General features: G+C 41.4%; 1 protein-coding gene across 17 annotated transcripts in view; it reads left to right on the forward strand.

Annotated features, from left to right (window-relative positions):
• Positions 1-23462, forward strand: part of ESRRG (estrogen related receptor gamma) — a 629476-nt gene that overhangs the window by 131684 nt on the left and 474330 nt on the right. For 6 of the 17 annotated variants that reach the window (XM_059942497.1, XM_059942586.1, XM_059942484.1 and 3 more), the window contains exon 2: positions 16790-16918. The exons of 10 other annotated variants lie outside the window; for them this stretch is intronic. The gene's annotated coding sequence lies outside the window, so the exon portion shown is untranslated. Of the gene's footprint in view, positions 1-7997; positions 8015-16789; positions 16919-23462 lie in introns of those variants that run through there. One more of the 17 variants, XM_059942571.1, reaches the window with a different exon arrangement.

The following is a 23462-nucleotide window of genomic DNA, read 5'->3' on the forward strand; positions in this document are numbered from 1 at the left end:
AACAGAAGAAAAGAAAAGCACTTCTACTAAGATGTATTATAGGGGGCAGGTTGATATTCTCTTAAGGGAGGAAATTAACTGAGCCATTGCTGTAGACATTGGGGAATTTGTTTCACTCAGAGTTAAAAAGCAGCTTGGGAGTATAGTATAGGGTGCTTGCATGTGCTTTATGATGGTCTTAGCTTATGACCTTATATTGCTTTTATTTCTCTATTAAATCAAGACATATCTCATTGAGGCCACCATCCTACATGACATGGCAGGGTCCCTTTTGTTGCCTGTGAGCAGAATTGTCTCCGATTGAATGGAAAGCTGTATCTTTGACATGTGCTTAGTGTGAGCCATCTCTAGGCTGGAGTTTCCATTAGCGTGGGTCTCCATGGAATGGGAACAGAGTGCGTGCACCCTCGTCATGTGGGCTGAGTGCTTTGCTGAGCTTCTGCCTTCCCAAACCCCGAACTTGTGTCTTGCCTTCTCCTCTGTGGGTTTCCAGTGAAATGTCCCTAAGTGGTCCTTCACGTGGAATCAGTGCAGCAGGAGACAACTGAGCTTTTAAATTTTATGAAACATCTAAAGAAATCAAAACTTTATGAACGATAACTCTCATGGGTTGGATTGTGTTCCCCCCAAAGATGTTGAAGTTCTAACCCCTAGGGCCTCAGAATGTGACCTTAATTGGAAATAAAGTCTTTGCAGATGATTAAATTGAGATGAGGTCTGTAGGGTGGGTCTTAATCCAGTAGGACTGGTGTCCTTATCAAAGGGGGAAATTTGGACACAGAGAGAGACACAGGTAGAATGCCACGTGAAGATGAGTTTATACAGCCATAAGCCAAGGAACTCCAAAGATTGCCAGCAAACCAGAAGTTTCAGAGAGAGGACTAGAACAGATTTACCCTCACAGCTTTCCAAAGGAAGCGGCCCTGGTGACATCCTTGATTTTGGACTTCTAGCCTCCAGAACTGTAAGACAATAAATTTCTGTTGTTGAAGCCACCCTGTCTGTGGTACTTTGTCACAGAAGGCCTAGCAAACTTATACAGTAATTATTCACTCATGTATCATAATGCAAGCATTAAGCAGCACTCAGATGCCACCACAACAATCCACTTAGCACATTTTACATGTGAAAAAACTCAGGTACAAGCAAAGATGTATGGGGTAGATTATGTTCATATGATGAGGTAATTATTAAACCCACATTTCCATGCAATGCTATTTGTTAATTACGATAGCTTGATCTTGACATACCTGCTATGAAATGACTAGTTACTATCTGGGTATTAGAACAGAGACATGTAGAAGTATTACCCCCTTTAGAAGCAAACATGGAAATGATCTTGTCTAATGTCTTCATGTTACAGAAGAAGAGTTGGGTAGTTAGCCTTAGTAGGACCAGAGAACCTAGGAAGGAGGCTCGATCCAAGATTCCCAACCACTCTTCTTTTTTTTTAAAGGAATTCCTTTATTTTTATTATTTATTTATTTATTTATTTATTTTTGGCTGTGTTGGGTCTTCGTTTCTGTGCGAGGGCTTTCTCTAGTTGTGGCAAGCGGGGGCCACTCTTCATCGCGGTGCGCGGGCCTCTCACTATCGCGGCCTCTCTTGTTGCGGAGCACAGGCTCCAGACGCGCAGGCTCAGTAGTTGTGGCTCACGGGCCCAGTTGCTCCGTGGCATGTGGGATCTTCCCAGACCAGGGCTCGAACCCGTGTCCCCTGCATTAGCAGGCAGATTCTCAACCACTGCTCCACCAGGGAAGCCCCACTCTTCTTTTTTTAAACCAAATTTCCTCTCTTTTTACAAAGTATGAATCATCACAGAAGAGCTACTCAACCAATGTTTGCTGAATGAATAAATGAAGCTAAAGATTTTTGAGCCAGGCTTAGAGTTTTGGTAAACTACCAGATATTTTTCATTAGTTTAAGTTGATAAGAACTTTACCTCTTAGAATAGGAAAGAAATCGGGCCTGGGCTGATCTTGAATCCCAGTGTGCCCACACTTTGCTGTGTGAAGTTGGGCAAATTAACCCTTCCAGGCTTAGTCACATCATCTTCAGATGCTGTGTACACCTTGCAAGAGATGAGAGATGAGATGAGATAAGAATACCTTGGAAGGTTATTTTTAAATGTGAGTTAATGTAAAGCACCAAGCAGAGTTCTTCACGTTTAAGTGTTCAATAGTGGCTCTTCTGACTTAAACATCTTTAAAGACGGTACACGGTATAATATCTTTACATACCTCAAAACTATGCTGTTGATATGGCAAGTGCATTTGATCCAGCTTTCTTTTAATTTTTTTTAATAATCATGAGGTGTGAACCCCGTTCCAGCTCTGATCCTCCCGTCATCTTTTCTTTATCCAAGATCTGGGCATTCTTATGCAGGTAACTGGGGCTGTGAGGTCCAGAGAGGGCAAACCTGAATAGTTCACACACGAATCCTATCCACAGCTTTCTCTTTTCTGACACATTGGGCCCACCCACAGGAGAGAGTCACAAATAATCACAGGTAATAGGCCATGCCGTGTGTGATTATTTGAGCAGCCCATAGGAGAGGAAGTGGCACACTGGCTCCAGCCCATGGTTCAGGGGTCATACAAAGCATGTACACGTGAATGGCCACGTTTGGTTATCTTTCCTGAACTAGGCTTCAAAGGCTGGATATCACCTAGGTTCTCTTAGTGGTCATTTGACATTTTTCTCATGTATTTTCCATAAAGTATATACATTTATCAGGATGCATTCTAAATCCATTTATATTTTCCTTACTTGTGCAGTAACTTGGGGTTTATGAGATCTAGGCGTTCTTTTCATGCTGTAGGAAGGAATATTTCTACTTATGTCTTACAGAGTGATTAGGAGTATACTCATTTGTGCACACTGCTGAGACTAAAATCACTGAAAACCGATGCTTAATTGTGATAATATAAATAGTAAAATGTGCGCAAAATGCTAAACTACGTAGGGATAATGGAAAATAGAAATTATTGTAAGTGGCTTTATAGTTGCAAAAATGAAGTAGTGTCTAGATAAAATATGCCATTTTCAAACCTAATTTTAGACCCATATTGCTCAGTGAAATGAGGTTAGTATAGTAAAATAATAAGAATATAGTTGTCCCACGTTGGTAGGCAAACAACACTGGCAAAGGTGTAGAAAAAGCATGTTGTTAACATTTGAAAGTTCATTTTTAGTTTCTTTCTTTTTTTTTCTTTGTCTAACTTTTTCCTGCAGCTTTAAGAAGTAGAGAGTCATAGACAATATTAGTATCTATTCTTCAGATAAATCATCTATTTTACATTTTAGATATTTAGCTTTTCTTGCATTTGATTGTAAGAAACAGTTGCTTGAAAACAGAGTCTTTGTTTCATAAGAGGTGAGCTGCTTCCACTTGAAATCACAATCCTTTGTGATATTTCAATTAGCTCTTTAGCAGGAACTCTGATGCCACCAAGGTGGAGATGCAGCAGGAGTAAGTAGCAAGGGGATCAATCCTTAGGAAACAAAGATCCTGTTTTCATGCAAATACCTTTAGTGATTAAAAAAAAAAAAAAAAAAGAACATGGATGGAAGAGCTATTGGTTTTACATTTTAGAGAAATTGCTGAATGCTATTTAGCCATGCAATCTCGTGACCTTTACAGTTCTCTCAAGGTTAATGGGGTCCAGGAAAATGGTAATGTAATAATTTGGGTTTCTTGGATGTCCCACTAACTTATACTGTATGTCCCTCAAATTTGCTAGCGTTTTGTATGGTGGAGGAGGGTGGTGTTGATTATAAAATGTATCTGGAATCCCTCTGTCCTTATTCGAAACTCCTTTCTGTTTCGAATCATCCAAAGTGTATGAGGAAAGACGACCTCAGTGGGGAAATTGTATACATTATTCTCCCTTTTATTCAAATTAAATAGGAAGCTACCACTTGTAGTCCAAATATAAAATAGTCAAGAGTATTTTTTCCAGGAAACCTCTAATGTAATATCACAACTCTTCAAGTCTAAGACATTTATAGCCAGCAAATGTCAAAAGCTGGGGATTCAGCAGGACCTTGTTACTGAAATATGCATCTAAAAGGTCTGGTTTCTGTCTCCTGGTGAACAGCAAAGGAATGCTGTTCACTCCTGTGCTGAGGATCTGGGGAGGAAGAGTGGGACGTGGGTCTGTGTTTCTGTCTGCAGGGCTGCCACGTGAAGTGGCCACTGCCTTCCTCCGTGAATATCCTCCTGGTGGCCGGCTCTGCAGGGCCCCTTCCAGGAGCTCTTGAGAGGCCATGTGTTTTGCTGTTATCAAGAGGGGCTCATTATACCAAGGGACTCAATTTAGAATGACTTTAATGAGATTGGCAGTCAAACTGCAGTCTAGCCCTATGACAAAGAGAATTTAAAGAACCCTGTATTTATTATGCCTTTCTCTCTTTAATAACGTCTGTCTTTAATATTCTTCTGTTAGCTGCTTTAATGTTTTTCTTCTCCGTGTTTTTGGCATTTTTATGATTTGCAGTTCCATTCTAAATGGGCACATGTCATAATGTCATCTAATTCTGTTGAGAAAGATGCCCCCGTTTCCTGTGGCTTTTGGCCAAGCCACACTATTACTTTTGATTCTGATATATATATTTTTTCACAGATTATGTAGGCTGTGCAGTATGAAGTAGAAGATTCATTCCAATTTGAAAAGAGATTTAGTGCTTTCTTTTGCAATCTCCCTGGGGGCAGAGGTGATGTGTCTTGACAGTCAGGTCCTTCACACCTAATACAGGGTCTGGCCACTGAGAGTGCTTAGTGATTGTTGGTTGAATGAATGAATGATCGGCATTCTAATCACATTCTATTCTTAACATTAATATAAAATCGAGTTTCGCTCTCAGTTGACTGGGCTGTGGATGGGCCCAGTACTTTGGGGGTGTAGTGAATACATAACATGATAGATTGGAAATCAAAGTCCAAATATTTTAAGCTTTTTTGATAGTCCTTGACTTTTTCTTATTTCTCATTCATCCATTGATTTATTCAACTGTCAAAATAAGGCCCCTACTCTAAGCAAATTACCATATTACGTTGTCTCCTCTTTTCTTCTTGCCTATTCTTTTTCACTTCTTCTCCTCTGATTTATCTTTTCATCTCTTTTGATTTTCACTCTTCTTTTTCCCTTGGGTATTACGTCTCCCGCTCATCTGCTTTTACTCTTCTCCTTGCTGTCTCTATGCTTCCCACTTTCTTTCCTTGAGCTCCTTGAGTAGTTATCATTTCTACTTCCAATCCTCTGCATCTATATATTTCTTATACTCTCCTTTTAGAAATATATCATATCGTCTCCTTATCTACCTGTTCCTTCTCATTTCCTTTTTTTCCTTCTCTGTCGGGTCCAAAGAAGCAGAGACAATAGTCATGTAAGCAATAATTCTAGGTTCTTCACCTTCATTTCAAAACCTGGCTTAGATTTGTTTATAACAAACAGTGATCCAATTGATTCCATCATCTTCAGGGAAGATTTTGCCTAAAACTCTTCAAGCACAGGATAAACTGTCCGTAGAAAAAAAAAGTAAATAAAAGCCCTCCCGAAAAGGCTAGCATTTGATTTTCTTTAGTAATCTACCTTTTGAATCCTGGCTTGGAGTGGAGTTCCCCTCTCCATTTCTGTTGTTCTCTGCTTTATATGCAGAGAGGTCCATACCAAGATTAAAAAAAAAAAAAAAAAAAAAAAAGAATAGAATGTGCTCAGTATATAAGGTTGGTTTATAATAGAACAAAAAAGATAGGAGGAATGTAGTCATGAAAGAGAGAAAATGCTATAAGCCATTCTTAAAATTCTGAACTCATTTATTTATTCACCAAAATAAACTCCAGGTACCATATTAGTGACTAGAGATTCAACAGTGAACAAGACTCAGCTTCTCCTAAAGGGGATAATATTCTGCTGTAGTGCGGTGAGTGACATGATAGGGCTATATGAAGGCACCCAACCCAGAACTTGGAAGGCTGAGGTTACACCCCTGGGAAGAAATGACAGTTATGCTGAGTCAAGAAGGATGATTTAATAGTAAAGAGGAAGCATGGTGGAAGGCAGCAATGCAGACCTGGTTGATGGAAGCATCACAGGAACCACATGGCTAGGGTCTATGGTTTCTGTGATGTGAACACAGAGAAGGAGGCCATTGCGGTAAAATCATCAAGGTCTTATTGGCTGTGCTAGGAGTACGGACCTCGATATGAAGCAACGGGGAGCCACTGAAGGGTTTTAACAGGGCAGTGGTGATCTGGAATGTTCACAGAGAAGGCGTGGAGTAAAAATCTCAGACAAGGACACAGGGGAAGGTTGCAGTATTCAAGGGGAGTGATGGTGGTCACCTTCCCTAAGAGGGTGATGATGATGGTGGAAATAAGCGATGGATTCATGGTGGATGAAGAGCAGAGATGGACAAGCCATGATGATATATTGGAGGCAAGAGATGAAGGAGGAGCAGGGGGTGAAGAATGGCATTCAGGCTCTTGGGTTCTGAGGAAAGGTAGTACTTCTGAAGAGTCAACTCAGTTGTCTTTGATCTTTAAGTGCAGGCTTGTGTTCCTAAAAGCTTCCAGATTGACATCCCTGGAGACTAACGTCATGTTATGTTTCATCACAGTGAACAGGCAGGCTGGCTTCTGAAGGTGCTCTCATCTGTTTGCAGAAACCCTGCACAGCAAGAGCGGGACCCCAGGCGGTGTAGGCGCATTCTTTAGTTGTTGAACAGTTTGGATGGAATTGAGTGTTGGCAGATCAGTGGTTGCAATACGTTTCTTACTGTTCCTTATGGATGAGTTCAGTCAAAATAGTTGTACCAGTATGTGTGTATGTGTGTGTGTTGATGTGTGTATCTGTGCACACGTGTGTTTATATATGTGCATCCACAGTGTGCATGTGAGTGTGTCTGTGTGTGTGTCTCTGTACAGATGCTTCTCTTCCAGTTCCCCCATCACTGGGAGGATCGCACTTAACGCCTTGAGATGATGGTGGTCCCTGTGCTGTGGAGAACTAGGAACTGGGAACCGGAGGGGAGCCACTGATCCATTTCCACAAAAGAAAGCCAAACTGTTGTCAGTTTACAATGATTTTTGTTCACTGCCGAAAGTCTGGACTAAATTTGAACTGGTGACTCCGAAGTAGGTGACTCCTTAGCCCATTACCAGGCCCCTGAGATGTGTAATCCACTTTAAAGATACATTTAAATAGCCTACTATGGGAAATGTAGTCAGCAAGCTCAGAGATATGCTTCCATTTCAGAACTCTCAGAAATGCACTTACAGATTTAAGAAAAAAAAAATCTTTGCAAGAAGTAAAATGCGCATGAAAGAGGTGATTCATTTTATTAGAGCAATTAAAACATTGGCTCCTGTTTGCATCCATCATCCTCCTGAAATAAAAATATATTGGAGAAAAAGCTATATTTACCTGGAGATGAAATTTGAAAGATAAGGACGATAAAAGTCCATTTTTCTGAAAGAAGTAACTGAAAATCTGCAGTAGGTTATAATTCAGGCAGAACCTCATCATTATGGACCAGGAGCCTGGGTGAGATCATTGTGGAACTGGAGCCAGAGTGAGCACAGTCTCTACCCAATATTTTTTGAGGCACAAATGTAGCCAGGAGTGAGTCATTCAACAGAGTACCTCAGAGGTGCAGGGTCGTGGATATAAATGGGCAAGACTTGGGTACCGGAAAATCCGTCACCTTAACCTTGGATGTGCCGTCATCATCTCCCGGTGAGTTCACAGAAATCAACTTCCCCGATTCCGGTTCATGCCTTAGGCCAGGTCCGCGCTGCAGTGATGCTTCGGGTGACTCAGAGAGGACTCATAAATCTGACGATCTCTGCTCCCAGACTCCAAGTGATATAACCTTTCCTTCTTGGGTTGCAAATACGTTATATAAAAATAACATGGGAAATGGTTACTCTGTGTCGACTTTGCTCATTGCCTTCCTCTGAGAATGTGCCAGGGAGGAGAGAACTGGGAGACTTTGGTCCTATCAAGGAAAGGTAGGAGAAGCAGGGGGAGGGGGAGGGAGGGACGGCTTTCCCTCACCATGTTTGTTTACCCAACGTGTCAGTATGGGGCACCAAGAAGAGTGTGGGACTTAGGGAAATATAGTTGCAGTCTCTTGGGTCTAAACATAACTAATTTGCAGAGTTGTCTTAAAGGGTGAATGAAATCATTCATACATTCATTCATAAATCAACTGTTCATTGAGTCTCTACTAAACTGCTAAAGAACCAAGAGTGAATAGTATGAAGTCACTGCTCTCCTGGAACTCACATTCTAGTGGGTAGAGCTAGAGTTAAACAATTGAACAAATAAATATTTACAATATCAGCAAGTGGGTGATAAAGCAAGGTAAGGAGTGAGAGGGACCAGAGTGGTGCTACTTTATTTTTTTAAAAAATTTATTTCTTTGAAGTATAATTGATTTACAATGTTGTGTTAGTTTCTGGTATACAGCAAAGTGATTCAGTTATACATATATACATGTATATTCTTTTTCATATTCTTTTCCATTACAGTTTATTAAAAGATATTGAATATAGTTCCCTGTGCTGTACAGTAGGACTTTGTTATCTATTTTATATATAGTAGTTTGTATCTGCAAATCCCAAACTCCTAATTTATCCCTCTCCCCCTTTTCCCCTTTGATAACCATAAGTTTTTTTTCTATGTCTGTGAGTCTGTTTCTGTTTTGTAAATAAGTTCATTTGTGCCATATTTTAGATTCCACATATAAGAGATAGCATATGGCATTTGTCTTTCTCTCTCAACTTACTTCACTTAGTATGATAATCTCTAGGTCCATCCATGTTGCTGCAGATGGCATTATTTCATTTCTTTTTTATGGCTGAGTAATATTCCATTGTATATATGTACCACATCTTCTTTATCCATTCATCTGTCGATGGCCATTTAGGTTGCTTCCATGTCTTGGATATTGTGAATAGTGCTGCTGTGAACATTGGGGTGCATGTATCTTTTCCAAATAGAGTTTTCTCCAGATATATGCCCAGGAGTGGGATTGCTGGATCATATGGTAGTTTTATTTTTGGTTTTCTAAGGAACTTCCATACTGTTCTCCATAGTGGCTGCACCAATTTACATTCAAGTGGTGCCACTTTCGACGTGGTGATGAGGGGAAGCCTGTGAGGAAGGAGGTGCCGTGATGCAGTGACCTGCTGGGTAAAGCAAAGAGTATAGGGGAGCATCTAGCACAGTGCTTGGCAGGTGGTTAGCGCTTAATCAGTGGTCACTATCGTTATAATTCCTATCATCATTATCCTCAATAACAATGGGGCCTGCGTGCCCTTTCGAAATTTGGGGAGCCTGTAAAGTCTTATAGGAAGCTTGGCTTAGAGCGCACGTATAATGGAATTCTCTATCTGTATATATCAAGATGTTTTATTTTCACTTGCAGTTTAACTTTGGAGATAGCTAATAATGTTTAAAGGAAAATCAACAAAAGCTGATTGTTCTGTGTGGTTAAATATCTTGCCACTTTTCCCCTTCAGTACCGTTAAACCTTTCTTGCTCAGCTACTTGTGTCGGACACTGTGCTAGGCACTGGGGAAACAAAAACGTAAAACTGAGTCTTTGCCTTCAGGAAGCTTAGAATCTTAATATTTTCCCTAAAAATTCAGGACTCACGCACTCTTTGTTTGACTCGAACCTGCAGGAGAGTTGATATGCTGACAAGGCTCTGTAGAGTTTAGAAAAAACAAGTTGCATTTGAGTGTTAACTTTGATGTTTGTTTAGTTCTATAAAATATGTAAGAGGCTTTTCCATTAGCGAGTAAGACTTTCAAAAAGCTTTCAGAATCTCATGTCACAAGTCGTCGTTAAGTATTGCTAAAGGGGAGTCACAAAGACTGACAGCTTGGAAACTTAAGCACAGTATGTGGTTTAGGATGTGTGGCCAAAGCGAAGCCCCCATTCCCATCTTAATTGAGGTCATGCAGGGCCAGCTGATTCATTTGGTCTAAAAAGTCCAGACTACATGGGAATCTACAGTCCACTTGGCAACACTCTATTATCCTTTGGCCTTTATAAGCAGCATATCACACCCTGTCTGGGGAAAGTTAGGGATGAAAATCTCAGCCTAGGTATATTTCAGTGATGGAATGAAGTGGGATTTGGGAAAAGTGATTTACACCCGAGAGACACATATGTGGTACATTAAGTGGCACACATAAAACACACCTGGAGATTGCTTTCTGGAGTCTATTTTTGTTGTGAGTCTATAAGTTTACTTTGGGACCAGACATGGCACCTACTCAGAGAGGCCTATACTGACTCTGTTACTGAACCAAACTTGAGTCCACCCTCCTGCACGCAGTAAAGCCAATCTACTGACACCAGGTTGTAGTGAAGGAAAGTGCAGTATTTCTTACAGGGTGCCAAGCAAGGAGTCAGGTAGCTAGTGCTTAAAAGGCCCTAACTTCCTGATGGCTTTCAGGGAAAGGTTTTTAAAGACAGGGTGAGGGAGGGGCTTTCAGGGTGTGTGATCAGCTCATGGACATTCTTCTGATGGGTTGGTGGTGAGGTAAGTAGGAGTCAACATCATCAACCTTCTGGTTCCAACTGGTCTGGGGTCTCCATGCTTGTGGGCAACATACAGTTAACTTCTTCCACCTGGTGGTGGTTTCAGTATCTACAAAACTGCTCAAAGGATATGGCTCAGAATATTATCTATAGCTCTTCAGGAGGAACTAAAGGACTTTGTTTAATGGATAAACTATTATTATTTTGTCTTGCTTGACTGTTTTCCTCTGCTTCTGCATTTTCTCATTTTTCTGCTTAAATTTATTCTTTGGAACTTGGGGAAAGCCTGGGAGGCTAAAGTTCTTCTACAGACAGGAGGCAGGCGGAGGACATGGCGGGGGGGGGGGGGTGTCTGTCCTGGGAAGGCCCCATAGGGTCCTGCTCGGTTACAGCTTTTAACCACTGCTCTTCACACTCTACCTCCTTTCTCTGCTTTTTGCTCTTCAGGGGAACATTTTGTTCTATTCACCTACCTTACCCTATCCTATCCTACCCAATCCTCTTCTGTAGTTCTCTATTAGGTATGCATTTGCATATTCTTTGGCTGTCTCTCGCATTAGATGTGTAAGCCTTGTGAGGGCAGGAACTTCTTGTTCACATTTGTATACCCAGTACTTGGTGCAGAGTAGACTCCCTGTGACTATTTGCTGAATTCATGAGTTATAGCAATGATGGCTGATGACAGCAACAGTAACAACAATAAAACCCTTAAGGTTCAGGAGAGCAGTCAAAACTCTGTGAAATCAGAGCAAGGTTTCTAACATTTGTTTAGATGGCAGAGAACTCGATGCTCTGTGTAGGACCACATGATGTAGTGATGCATGAAATTAACTATCTTTCTAAACTTTATCGTACGAAAGCGGTACTATGACCAAATGTTAAAGGAACTATAGGGACGAGGCTAGTAAGTTGTATTTGCATTGATTGTTTTAAAATATGTATACTTTTATTAAATTTTTCTTGTTTTTTGCAATTTGGATAAGGGGTGTTAATTCAGCTTTAACAATAAGACTCATGGATGCAGATTGCAAAACATCCATGTTCTAGGGTGTGGGGTACACACTGATTCAACATACCTGCTGTTCTAGAAACATTGTCTTTGCCTTTCACTCTGTCCTTCAGGTTATATGCTTCACTGACACTATGGACAAAATCTGGATGGTCTGACCTAAGAGTAGACCCATGTTGGAAAAATCTCCAGTGACATTCCTTTGTGAGTTCAGATAATTTTAAGAGAATTGTTGGATATAAGAGATTTTCTTAATGTTACTGTAGATTATTTACGTAGCTTGTTAATCATCCAACTACTCCAATTACTCTTTCAACTAAGAGTCATTATAAAGGGCTCAGGCTAGGTCCTCTCCCCCTGAACTTCACCCCTGCACACACCATTCATCTAGGTTAAAGCCAAACCACCTTTCTCGGAAAGTAAATTTCAGGAAACTGTTCAAACATCTCAGTCATAACTGATACAGAAGAACTTTCTTCTCACCAGCTCTTTCCAGTGGAGAATGTCTTGTAAACATCTACTACTGAAGCACAGGTAAAAACCCATGAAAATCAAGACATCCTGCCTGGAAGCAGAAAACTGCAGGAACACCTTTTACTTCTGAATATGAAGGAAAGTGTGAGCCATCGCTGAGTTATTGGGTATAAATGAATAATGACTGGGAATGGGACACTGCATGAAGGAAATCTGTTGCTGGATTTAAACACACACTCGTCTATACACGTTATCAAAGATTTGAGTTGAGTTTTTTGATTGGTGGTATCTTTGAAACCACAGTTTTACCTATTGCGTAAAGATTTTAACTGGAGAAAGGGTGATACATTACATAAATCTATAAATCTCTCTTTGTGAATAAAAAGATACTCATATCTGATGTTTAGTTTCATCTCATTGACGGAAATTACCCACTCCTCCATTTTCAGACAAGTAATTAAATACAAGCAATAGACACGCAGGTGGGCAAGAAGGACCCCATTTGCAACTTCTGCCTTTCACGTCTCATGGCAGAAGTGTGATTGTTGCCCTTCCAGTTAAAGGGCTATGACTGAGGGGCTACCGTTTACTCTTAGCCTTCCCGCTAGCAGAAGAGAAAACTTGAAGCACTGCAAAAATGCATAGAAGGCTTTTTCTTGTTCTGTATGCACGTTTATCTTCTCATTCACTTTTGTCTGAATAAGTATGCATAATAGACATTTCCCTTGAGCATGTGGTAAATTACTAGGGATAAACAGGAGGGCTGTCCAGAAGCGTCTGATCCTGCTCTCTGAAAGGCACAGGTCAACTGGGAAGATTCCAAGAGTAGCCAGTAGAGACCAGAATCTGAGCCAGGGAAAGGTACAAACACGAGGTTACCAAACCCAAAGAGTTACCCAAGAAGAGGAGCCAGGTATGAACTGAATAGTCAAGCCATCGAATCAGAACCCACTGGATCTGAGGCGTGAGGTTCTCAAACAAAAGGGCGACAACTAAGAATGAGGCCAGAACCAAGTGCTAGCCAGACGGGGAAGCTGAGCCCCGTAAAGCAGGCAGGAGGTGGGAGACAGTGGGCTTGTTGCCTAGTTCCTGTGTCCACGGGCACAGGCATAGCCTGAGCCTTGAAAATTACAGTGAGGAAAGCAAAAGGCAAGTATGAGGGATCGTGGGCAGAAGTCGGGGTGAGATTAAAAAATAGTCTTTCACAGATAGTCCAAAAAGTCTTTACAGTTTTCATGGAATACCTAAATCCTATTGGTAAGTCATTTCCCCCCCCCCCTGAGTTTCTTATTCAAACAGAGATACTGATAGACACATATAGCCCTGGAGTTGATTATAATAGGTAATGCAGTAGTAATTATGCAACTCTGGGTGTGTCTCTACTTTCTTCCAAATGTGTTTTCTTTCTAGAGGCTTAACTATCTCAGAGCCTTAGTTTGAATTCCAACTGAAACAGACCCCAAGACAAAGATTCAAGGGCAAGTAATTTATTGGGGAAGCAATCTCAGTAGAAAAGTGAGGAAGTAAGACAGAGAAGGGAAGGCAGCCAATAAAGATTTTCATTATCAAGGAAGTTATAACTAGAACTCGGTCCTGCTGGGAAACTGGGAGGCCTCAGAGTGATCCCTCTGATAGGTGATGGAAGTGGAATATTCGTACACCAATTCTCCTGTCACTCATTGGTCAGGGCTGCCATAGGACGTTGATCCCCTGGTACATCACCACTGCCATGCAGGCAAGCAGGCAAAAACCGTCATGGCAGCCAGAGAATGCCTCTTGGCAAAAAAAAAAGAAAAAAAAAAAAAAACAAAAAAACTACAGGCGATGGCAGTTAAGCCAGCCTGTACGGAATTGGTAAGGGAAGGGGTATGAGCAAGGTGGCCTCTGCTATACCCAGGGAGTGCTTTGGCTAACTGTCCTGGTCTTAAGCTCATATAGCAAAAATATGGTAGATAGGAAATGAGTATCCTCATCAAACCCTTGACCTGGACTCGCCTGCTGGGTCTAGATGGAAAGCTTAGAAGAAACCTTCGAGATTCCTTCACATGCTTTTCTCCCCTGAAATTAGATTTTCCCCTTAAAGAAGAAATAGGATTGTAACGGAATCACATATTTTATTAAAGCACACACTCACTCAGAAGTTCCAAACCTTTAGCACTGGAAAGGTACTTCCAAGCAGGAAGGGGAAGCTGGACCAGACAGCTTGGAAATCAGTCATCAAGGGAGCAACTTTGCCTTTGAAATGTTTGGAGAAATTTAAACCACCTTCTCCTTCTCCAGCCTGAGTCTGAGGGTGAAGTTTCCAGCATATTCCTGTGAGTCTTACCAGGCTCTTCCAGGGTGTGGAGGTTCTTTGAGGGAGGCACATCTGTTAGGTCAAGAATCTCTTTACCAGGGGTCCTTTCCTGTGGTGGGTGGGAAAAACCAGAAGGTGATTTAGAAAGCTGTCCAAAAGGACTTCTTGCCCTACCCCATCAGCCTCTGGTATTAATAAATACATTTTGAAGTTCAGAATTGTCCCCAGATCTCTCCAAGTGATCTTTTAGAGATTTGGTTTTGTGAAAGTAGCCATGGGATCTGGAGCTGTCATAAAAGGCTTCCACCCTGGCAAACTCCACCATGATTCTGAAATTCGACTCTCGCTTTTGCCGTGAGGAAGCCGTTGTAATAATAAGGAATAATCGTTACAGACACTGGTGATTTGTATGAAATTTTTCTTGAGTTTATTATTTAATAAAGAACATTAAGAAATAGGCAAGTAAAAAACATCATTTATGTCACAGATGAAAAAGCCACATATATGTATTAATGGAATTCATTCACTGGTTTATGGACCCAAACTTCTCTTGGGACTCTACAAAACCGCATGCATATAGACCCCTCTCCATCTGACAGGAATGCAGATTACTCACCAAATATTCTGTGTGACTAGCCCAGGATTATTCAGACTTCTCTAGTGGGCTCACTAAGGGACTTTGGTCTTTGGTAGCATAGAGCCTAGAAACATTTTGAAGGGAGACAGCTCAGAGGTTTGCGGCAATGTTGGTTGGTTGTGCTTTTGCTGATCAGACGATTTTAGAGACACCTGGGCCATCCTCTCTGCACAAAGAATCTTTGTAAACGTTTCCTCTAGTCAGCACTTTCCCATTATAGGAATGGATAAAATGATCAGGTGTCCTCCCCCAAACAGATGTTTATTTCTGCCAAAACAGTGTAAGGAGCATGCATCTTGAAGATGTTAGAGGAACAAATACTTGCAGCTGAAAGGTGTACTCGGCTTGTTAAGACTTGGCCAGATAAACCTTTTATGTTTAGGGAGTTATTTTGCATGAAGCTAGTGCCTGGAGAGTGTGTGCGGGTCATTCCCTACGTAGTGTGGATGCAGCCTGGGGATGAGAAGGTCTTAAAGGGATGGTAAGGATTTATTTTGAGCTCCCAGTTCTTCAAAAGAAAGAATATACAGAAGAGGATATTCCTGCCAGAGGTTCAGAGAAACCTGGACATAGCCGTAGTTTCTTTTGTTTCAGGAAACAAAGCAGGAGATTTGCCGGAGCCCTACACACGGGAAGCTCTAAATGTAGTCATGCTCTTCGGTTATTTATAGCCCATGGGCTCCGCCCACCCTCCCTCCTATTATCTCCCAGCCCCCTCCCCCCAACCATGTCGCTATATTTAGACCTGAAGCGTCATCTTCAGACTCTGTGTGACCACAGCAAGGTGGTGCCTCTGAGAAGCGTGGCAGGATTTGTTTTTTGTTTTTTTGCCTAGTGGAGGAGATAACCATTTGGGATATTTTCACCTTCTGGGGGATAAGGCTTGGCTCTGTGTAAGAAACCCAACTAGCAGGCAGGATCTCTTTGACATAGAAGGAAGTATTTTTGTCACAATCTGGTATTTGTTGCAAAAAGCACTGCTGTCATATATTACCAACTTTTTTGGAGTTGGTAATTCTTTTAGATTCTTTAAAAAATGGATGTCTATCCACTAGAGAGGCATTATTTTATTCATATTTGGGTAAAATAAAAATTTTAGTTAACAACAACAGAATTTTCCATCCAGAAAGATCTGTGATACCTGAGAAAGGAGATATTTGAAGATATATCAGGAAATTACCAACAACAACAACAACAAAAAACAATACCACTGGGTTTGATACTAATTTTAATAATAGCTAGATAAGTGCTAAGCGTATTTCATGTGTTACTTTATTTTATCACCAGGTTACATACCAGGTGTGTAGTAGCATTCCCATTTTACAGATAAGGAAGCTGAGGTTTAGAGAATTAAACAACCTATGTAAGGTCCCTGCACTGGTCAGGTTTCAGACTCAGGTGGCCTGACTCCTGGGCCAGTGCTTGTAACTATTTTCCTAATGCCCTTAAATGCAGTTCTCTGATGGCTCATGTTATCTTGTGTGTGTGAAGGTAGAATTGATGATGATTGTGACCTGGGCATCTGCAGGTCACTGGAAAGGCCAGTGCATGTGATGTCACCCATTATAAAAACAGAGTCCTTATTGCTCATTAAACTCCAGGTCTTGATTCAGAAATATCAGCAGAGCCTCTTTGTCTGTTGCTTATCGTGGAATAGAGTTCTCTCCTACATTCTCTTGCTACTGAAAGCCCGTCATATGGCTGAAAAGAATAAGTTTGCAAGCCACAGATCGGTTTTAAGTAAGGTGTTCTTCTGCTATCTACGATTTTATTCCATTAGGATAATTTCCTTTCTTTCCCTTTTCTCCTGAAAGCACTTTATAAAACCACAGCTCTGCAGAAACTGCCCTTGTCACCCTTCAGTTGCATCCCTGCCCATGAGTACAGCATCGGGATGAGCCGAAACTCTCTGTATGGCCGGAGTGGGGAAGGATACACTCCAGGTATGGCGGGGGGAGTGGGGGAGGGCTTTGTTTATGGGGGATTAAAAAAAAGCAAACAGTGGGAGATAAGTTCTCAGGTCTTCTGTTGAGACCAGCATATCGTTGACCACCTAGGACAAATAACTTTAGCCTTGTCCCTTTTCAGAGCTGAAAAAACACTCTTTTCTTAGAAAATACCCAGCTGACACCTGCGTGTTTTCTCTCCAGTGAAAGGCGATACTGTGGGGTTTGTATTAAAGAATTTAACATTTCACTGTCTTCTTCTTCTTCTTCAAGTGGTACTGGGTGTAGCTAAGCTGTTGCAGACTTGCTGTCAAGGTTGCATGTTTAAAAAAAACACCCGTTTTCTTAAAACCGGGGCAAAATCCTGGCATTTTTAGGGACAGGTTTTCTCTGAAGGAGGGAGGAGAAAAATATGGAGAATAATGAATTCATCAAGCTGAAAATGCACGAGGCAGTGAAGCGCTCAGGCTTCAATACACGCCAAATGGAAAGAGAGCTCCCATTACTGTTCAGATGCACAGACACAGCCCCGCTAATCGCTTGGTCATGCTTGGGAGACACTAAGTCGTCACAGGCCGTGACATGGTGAGAACAGGGTGCCAGGGGTTTGTTGTAAGAAAAAATTGTTGATTTAACATCCATAACCAGCAGCATTGCCTTCCCCGACCCTCATCCTCAGATGACAAGCCTTAGTGGGAAAAATGCTTGTGTGTCTGTATGTTTAACTCTTTAGGTTCAAGCCAATTGGAAATCATATGGGAGGTAAAAAATTGTGGAGTAAGTGGCTACTTGAACTAAGAGATTAATTTCCATTTATTTCCACAATTTGTTGTTTCTTATATATGTAGGTGTGTAGTATTCAATGTAAAATCATAATAGTTAACATTTATTGAAGAGTTGATTTCGTGCCAGGTACTGTTTTGAGTTATTTACCTGTCGTGAGGCTGTCCTATGAAGTAGGGTACCAGAATTGTCTCTACTTTATAGAAGATAAGTAGCTTGCCCAAGGTTCCATAGCTAATGAGTAGTGGAACCAAATTTGGAACTGAGATTGTCTGACACCGAAGCCTCTACTGTTGACCGCTGTGCCTTGTATTCGATTATGTCCTTGGAGAAATCCAGTGAAACCAGAGGACAAATTAGTCAAAGGGACACAGTGTACTTTTTCATTCTTTCAACATACATTTTACCGAATATTGTGCTTATGGTAGAGTGGAAAGACAGACACACCTGTAACTCCAGCGTAATGCCGTTCCCGCTGTAATGGAAAGGTGCGTCGGGGCCAGGGCTGGCATGGAGGAAAAGTCAGCTCATCTTTGGGAATTGCTTTCCTGGGCGTGGCTATATAACCAGTGACTAGCATGTTATCTGGCTAGATCTTACTAGGTACTCAACACATAGTATAGTCAGGAAAGGAAGCAAATACATAACATTTGAGCCGAGACTTTATAGATTAAGAATAGTTCTCCTATGGACAAGGTGAGAAAAGGCATTATAGAACGAGAGAAGAACAGGTGTAAAGACAGGAGAGCACCGGGGTTGTTTTGGAAACTGTACTGGTTCTATCGAGCTGGGGTACAAAATGGAAGATGGCTGAGTGGAGGCAAGAGAGGGAGCCAAGACTGTTCACTTAACAGGCAGACTTGGCATTGACATTGTGTACCATGCAATGGGCTGTGGGTGTACCTGGAGGAGTGAGGGATACCACTGAAGCCATGTGAGACTCTGGAGGAGTGGTCCAGTTGAGGTTAGGGAAGCAGTGCCTTGGATGATGGATTGAAGGGTTGGGGGAGTGGTCAAGACTGGAGTCTGTTGGAATAGTCTTGGATAAGATTATGTGGGTGTGAACTGGCATGGTGCCTGCAGAGTTGGAGTAGTGGGATATGCTTAAGCACTCTTCAGAGAGACTGGTCATTCATTAGATATGAGGAAAGAGGAGATGGGAGGAACTGAAGGTTGATTTCTGGTTTGAAAAAAAATTAGTAAGCCATTAATTTTTTTATTGAAGTATAGTTGATTTACAATATTGTGTTAGTTTCAGATGTACAGCAAAGTAATTCAGTTATACATACATATTTTTTTCAGATTCTTTTTCATTGTAGGTTCTTACGAGATATTGAATATAGTTCCCTGTGCTATATGGTAAATTGTTGTTTATTTTATAATATATACAGTGATGTGTATCTGCTAATCCCAAACTTCCAATTTATCTCTCCCCTCCTTCCTCTTTGGTAACCATAAGTTTGTTTTCTATGTCTGTGAGTCTGTTTCTGTTTTGTAAATAAGTTCATTTGTATTATTTTTAGACTCTACACATAAGGGATATCATATAATATTTGCCTTTCTGTGTCTGACTTACTTCACTTAGTATGATAATCTCTAGGTCCATCCATGTTGCTGCAAATGACATTATTTCATTCTTTTTTATGGCCGAGTAGTATTCCAGTGTGTGTGTGTGTGTGTGTGTGTGTGTATGTATGTATGTATGTATGTATATATATATATATATATATATATATATGCCACATCTTCTGTATCCATTCATCTGTTGATGAACACTTAGGTTGCTTCCATGTCTTGGCTATTGTAAATAGTGCTGCTGTGGACATTGGGGTGCATGTATCTTTTCCAATTAGAGTTTTCTCCAGATATATGCCCAGGAGTGGGATTGCTGGATCATATGGTAGTTTTATTTTTAGTTTTTTAAGGAACTTCCATACTGTTCTCCACAGTGGCTGCACCAATTTACATTCAAGTGGTGCCACTTTAGACGTGGTGATGAGGGGAAGCCTCTGAGGAAGGAGGTGCCGTGACGCAGTGACCTGCTGGGTAAAGCAAAGAGTATAGGGGAGCATCTAGCACAGCGCTTGGCAGGTGGTTAGTGCTTCATCAGTGGTCACTATCATTATAACTCCTATCATCATTATCCTCAATAACAATGGGGCCTGTGTGCCCTTTTGAAATTTGGGGAGCCTGTAAAGTCTTATAGGAAGCTTGGCTTAGAGCGCACGTATAATGGAATTCTCTATCTGTATATATCAAGATGTTTTATTTTCACTTGCAGTTTAACTTTGGAGATAGCTAATAATGTTTAAAGGAAAATCAACAAAAGCTGATTGTTCTGTGTGGTTAAATATCTTGCCATTTCTTCCCCTTCAGTACCGTTAAACCTATCTTGCTCACCTACTTGTGTCGGTCACTGCGCTAGGCGCTGGGGAAACAAAAACGTAAAACTGAGTCTTTGCCTTCAGGAAGCTTAGAATCTTAATATTTTCCCTAAAAAGTCATTAATTTTATGAGGGTTATAAAAAATGGAACACATTTGGGTTAAAAATTGTGCGTTTAATTTGGTCAGGTTTGCGCTTCCTTTGGGACATGTATCTGGAGGTATCTGTAAGGCAGTTGAACACCCACAACTCAAAGTTAGGCGACAGGGCTGTGTTTGAACAAGAGCCATCAGCAGACATGGAGGTCATAGCTAGTGAATTTTACTAAGCAAGGTTATCATTCCACGCGTGGTGGCGTAACACAGAGGGCAAGCATTAGTATTACACCAACAGGCAAGACAGAATAGGGTTTAGTAGCCGATAGACGGGGTTATTAAAAGGACTTCATGAAAGAAGAGATTTGGGACTAGAAAGTTAGACTTTAACTGGGTGGAAAGAAAAGAAGGGGAAATAATAGTTTTGTATGGAAAAGTCCTCAGGTTTAGCAAAGTGATGTTTTAGAAGCTTCCCTTGGGAGATACCCATTTCAAATACTGGATTGTTTGGTTCTGGAGGGTGCTTTAGGAATTACTTTAAAAAGAAGTAGGGCCTCAGTGAAACACGTGCATGCGTATTAAATCACTATTAAACCTTTCTCTGAAATTGGACAGCTGACTATGTGTAATGTGTTGGTAACAGTTTTCCTCTAAAATAAAATTTCAATTTTCCTCCCAATTATGAAACATTTATTATAGTTCTTATGATGGGGCCAGTCATAGTTCTGAGTACTTTACACCTATTACCCATTTAGTTTTCACAACACTCCTATGAGGTAGGGACTCTTATTGTCTCCATTTTCCAGATGAGGAAACAGAGGCACAGAGTTTGAGTGATTTGCCAAGTGGCTGCTAAGTGGCTGGTTCTGGACTTTGAATCTGGAAGTTCTGGCTCCACTACTGTACACTATATTGTCTCTCTGATATCATGACCAGAAGACCCAAAAATCTAAGAATCTGGCTTTGACTGAGCTTTCCATCTCTTGAGAGCCCCAAGTGATACTTATGCCTGGCAAATCACAGGCTAGTGGGACTAAGTAATACTGTATTGGGATGGATGTATGGTGCCAGATCCCAAAGCAGAACTCTGGGAAGTCCAGAGGAGAGGCTGATTGTCCATAAGGCCAGTCCGGAATCACACATTTACCACCTTCAAGGAGAGGCCCGTGCGGGACGTCCCCACCATGATCTGAGGAGCTGGGGCTGGAGGAGATAGTGCCAGAGAAAGGGGAGTGCTAGAGGGGCTTTTCTGTTGTCAAAATTAAGCCAGTCTAAACTACATCTTGAGTATACCTGGCTAGCTCCCAGGAGAAAAGGAAGGAGGGAAGGGGGAGGGGAAGGGAGAGAGAGCAGGGAAGTGACTTCTCGTCTCTAAGGTGGGCTGGCTCTTCAGACCTAACCAGTAAAGGAAAAGAGACTCCAGCCCTTGTGTACTTGGTCACTGTGGCCTTTACCCCCACTGAGTGTTTCACGTCTTTAAGCACATAGCCTAATCAGCCCTCGAAAAAGAGGGAGGAGAGAAGACAATAAAGGAAAAAGACTTTGGACTTCTTCAAGGAGCCCAAGTGGCCCACAGGTCTCACTTCATCACTGGCTACACAGAAAAAAATTCCTTTTCAATACAAGGTACCTGTACATTAGGGAAGCAGCTTGGGGTTCACGCACCAGGATGGCTCTTTCTGCCCTGTCATCAAGGAGATCGGCAGTTAGTAGCCTTGCACACAGCGTTGGGGAACTGAGCCCAACGTGAGGCTGGCCACGGGGTCCGAACTGTGGATAAAGATTAAAAGATGGATATTGGATGTGCCTTTGCAGAGCTGAGCCCACGATGTCCAGGAGATCTTTCTTGATCCTGGTAAAATTAGGGTAGCACATATGAATGGATGCCATTTTATTCCCTGTGTGAGAAGAGTTGGAAGATGTGGGTTTGAATACCAAGTTTAACTCTTAACTGGCTGGCAACTAGCACACTTGTTCTGTGAAGGCCAGATGGTAAAAGTTTTCTGTTTCTATTCAGCTCTGCCATTGTAGTGCAAAAGCGGCCTTAGGTAAGTATGTAAATGAATGAGCTTGGCCGAGTCCCAGCAGAACTTTACTTTAAAAAGCAGGTGGGGGATGGGAGGATGGAAGATGGGAGAGGCAGATTTGGGCCGACTTCATAGCCTTGCCATCCCTTGTTTTAGGCAAATGACTTGACTTCCCTAGTGTCTCGGTCCCCTCATTCCTCCATTTGGTTGATTATTCTCACCCAGCAAGTCAGGAGGTTGCAAATACCTGGCATAATAAATAGTTCATGAAAGAAGGAAGGCTGGATGCAGAGGTGCCAGCCAGCTGTGGGACCTTGGCCTTGTACTTACTCTCAGCTTTTGAGGACTTTTTCAGCTCTCACATTCTATGTAGAAGAGTTTGAAAAAGTGCTTTGCAAATATAAAATCAAAGCTATAAGTGTCGCTAAAAATTTCTTTAAAAAACGAGTCCACTTTGGACTTCCCTGGTGGTCCAGCGGTTCTATGCTTCCATTGCAGGAGACATGGGTTCGATCCCTGGTCGAGGATGTAAGATTCCACATGTCTCGCAGTGCGGCCAAAAAATTAAAAACAAAACCAAAACCAAACAAACAAAAAAACTAGCCCACCTCATTCCTTAGGTTAAAAAGCATAATCCTCACTGGAAAATTTGTTTGTGTACTCTTTAATTTGTAAGAATTTTTCCTCCTAATGTCATTAGGTTGCATTAGAACTTGACTCCTATGAGCTTGACAGATAAGATCCAGTTCCCTAGCAGGAGGCAGAGGAAATGCGCCAGTCTGGAGGATGGCAAAGAAAGTGTCTCCTAAAAAACATTTAAGCCAATAATGCATACTTGCTTCAATAGTATTCCTAGAATTTCTCTAAACAGTACAAGAAACAGATGTAAAAGAAAAAGAGATGACATTCCATTGCCTTTTACCCTTTTATGAATATAAATGTAAAAAGTACTGAACATAGTATAGGACAGATAATGATTCCATCTTCACTCTAGATACTATATCCTCTGGGGTCCACCGTGATTAATCTAATAGAGAGAGGGGGTAGCTCCATATTCACTTATTTCCCCCCTACTGCACTTGATTTAAGGCAGGATACAGAATGGGACGTGCCTACACACTCTCCTTCCTTATGAAAGTCATAAGAGTAATAAGGAAGAAAGACAGATTCATGTGAGTCCAATCCATCCTTTAAGCACAAAACAAAACACAAAGCTCATTATTGAAGAGTAATAAAAGTGAGTCTATGTGGC

This window comes from Balaenoptera ricei, chromosome 1 (assembly GCF_028023285.1).
Source record: "Balaenoptera ricei isolate mBalRic1 chromosome 1, mBalRic1.hap2, whole genome shotgun sequence".
Classification (NCBI taxonomy): domain Eukaryota; kingdom Metazoa; phylum Chordata; class Mammalia; order Artiodactyla; family Balaenopteridae; genus Balaenoptera; species Balaenoptera ricei.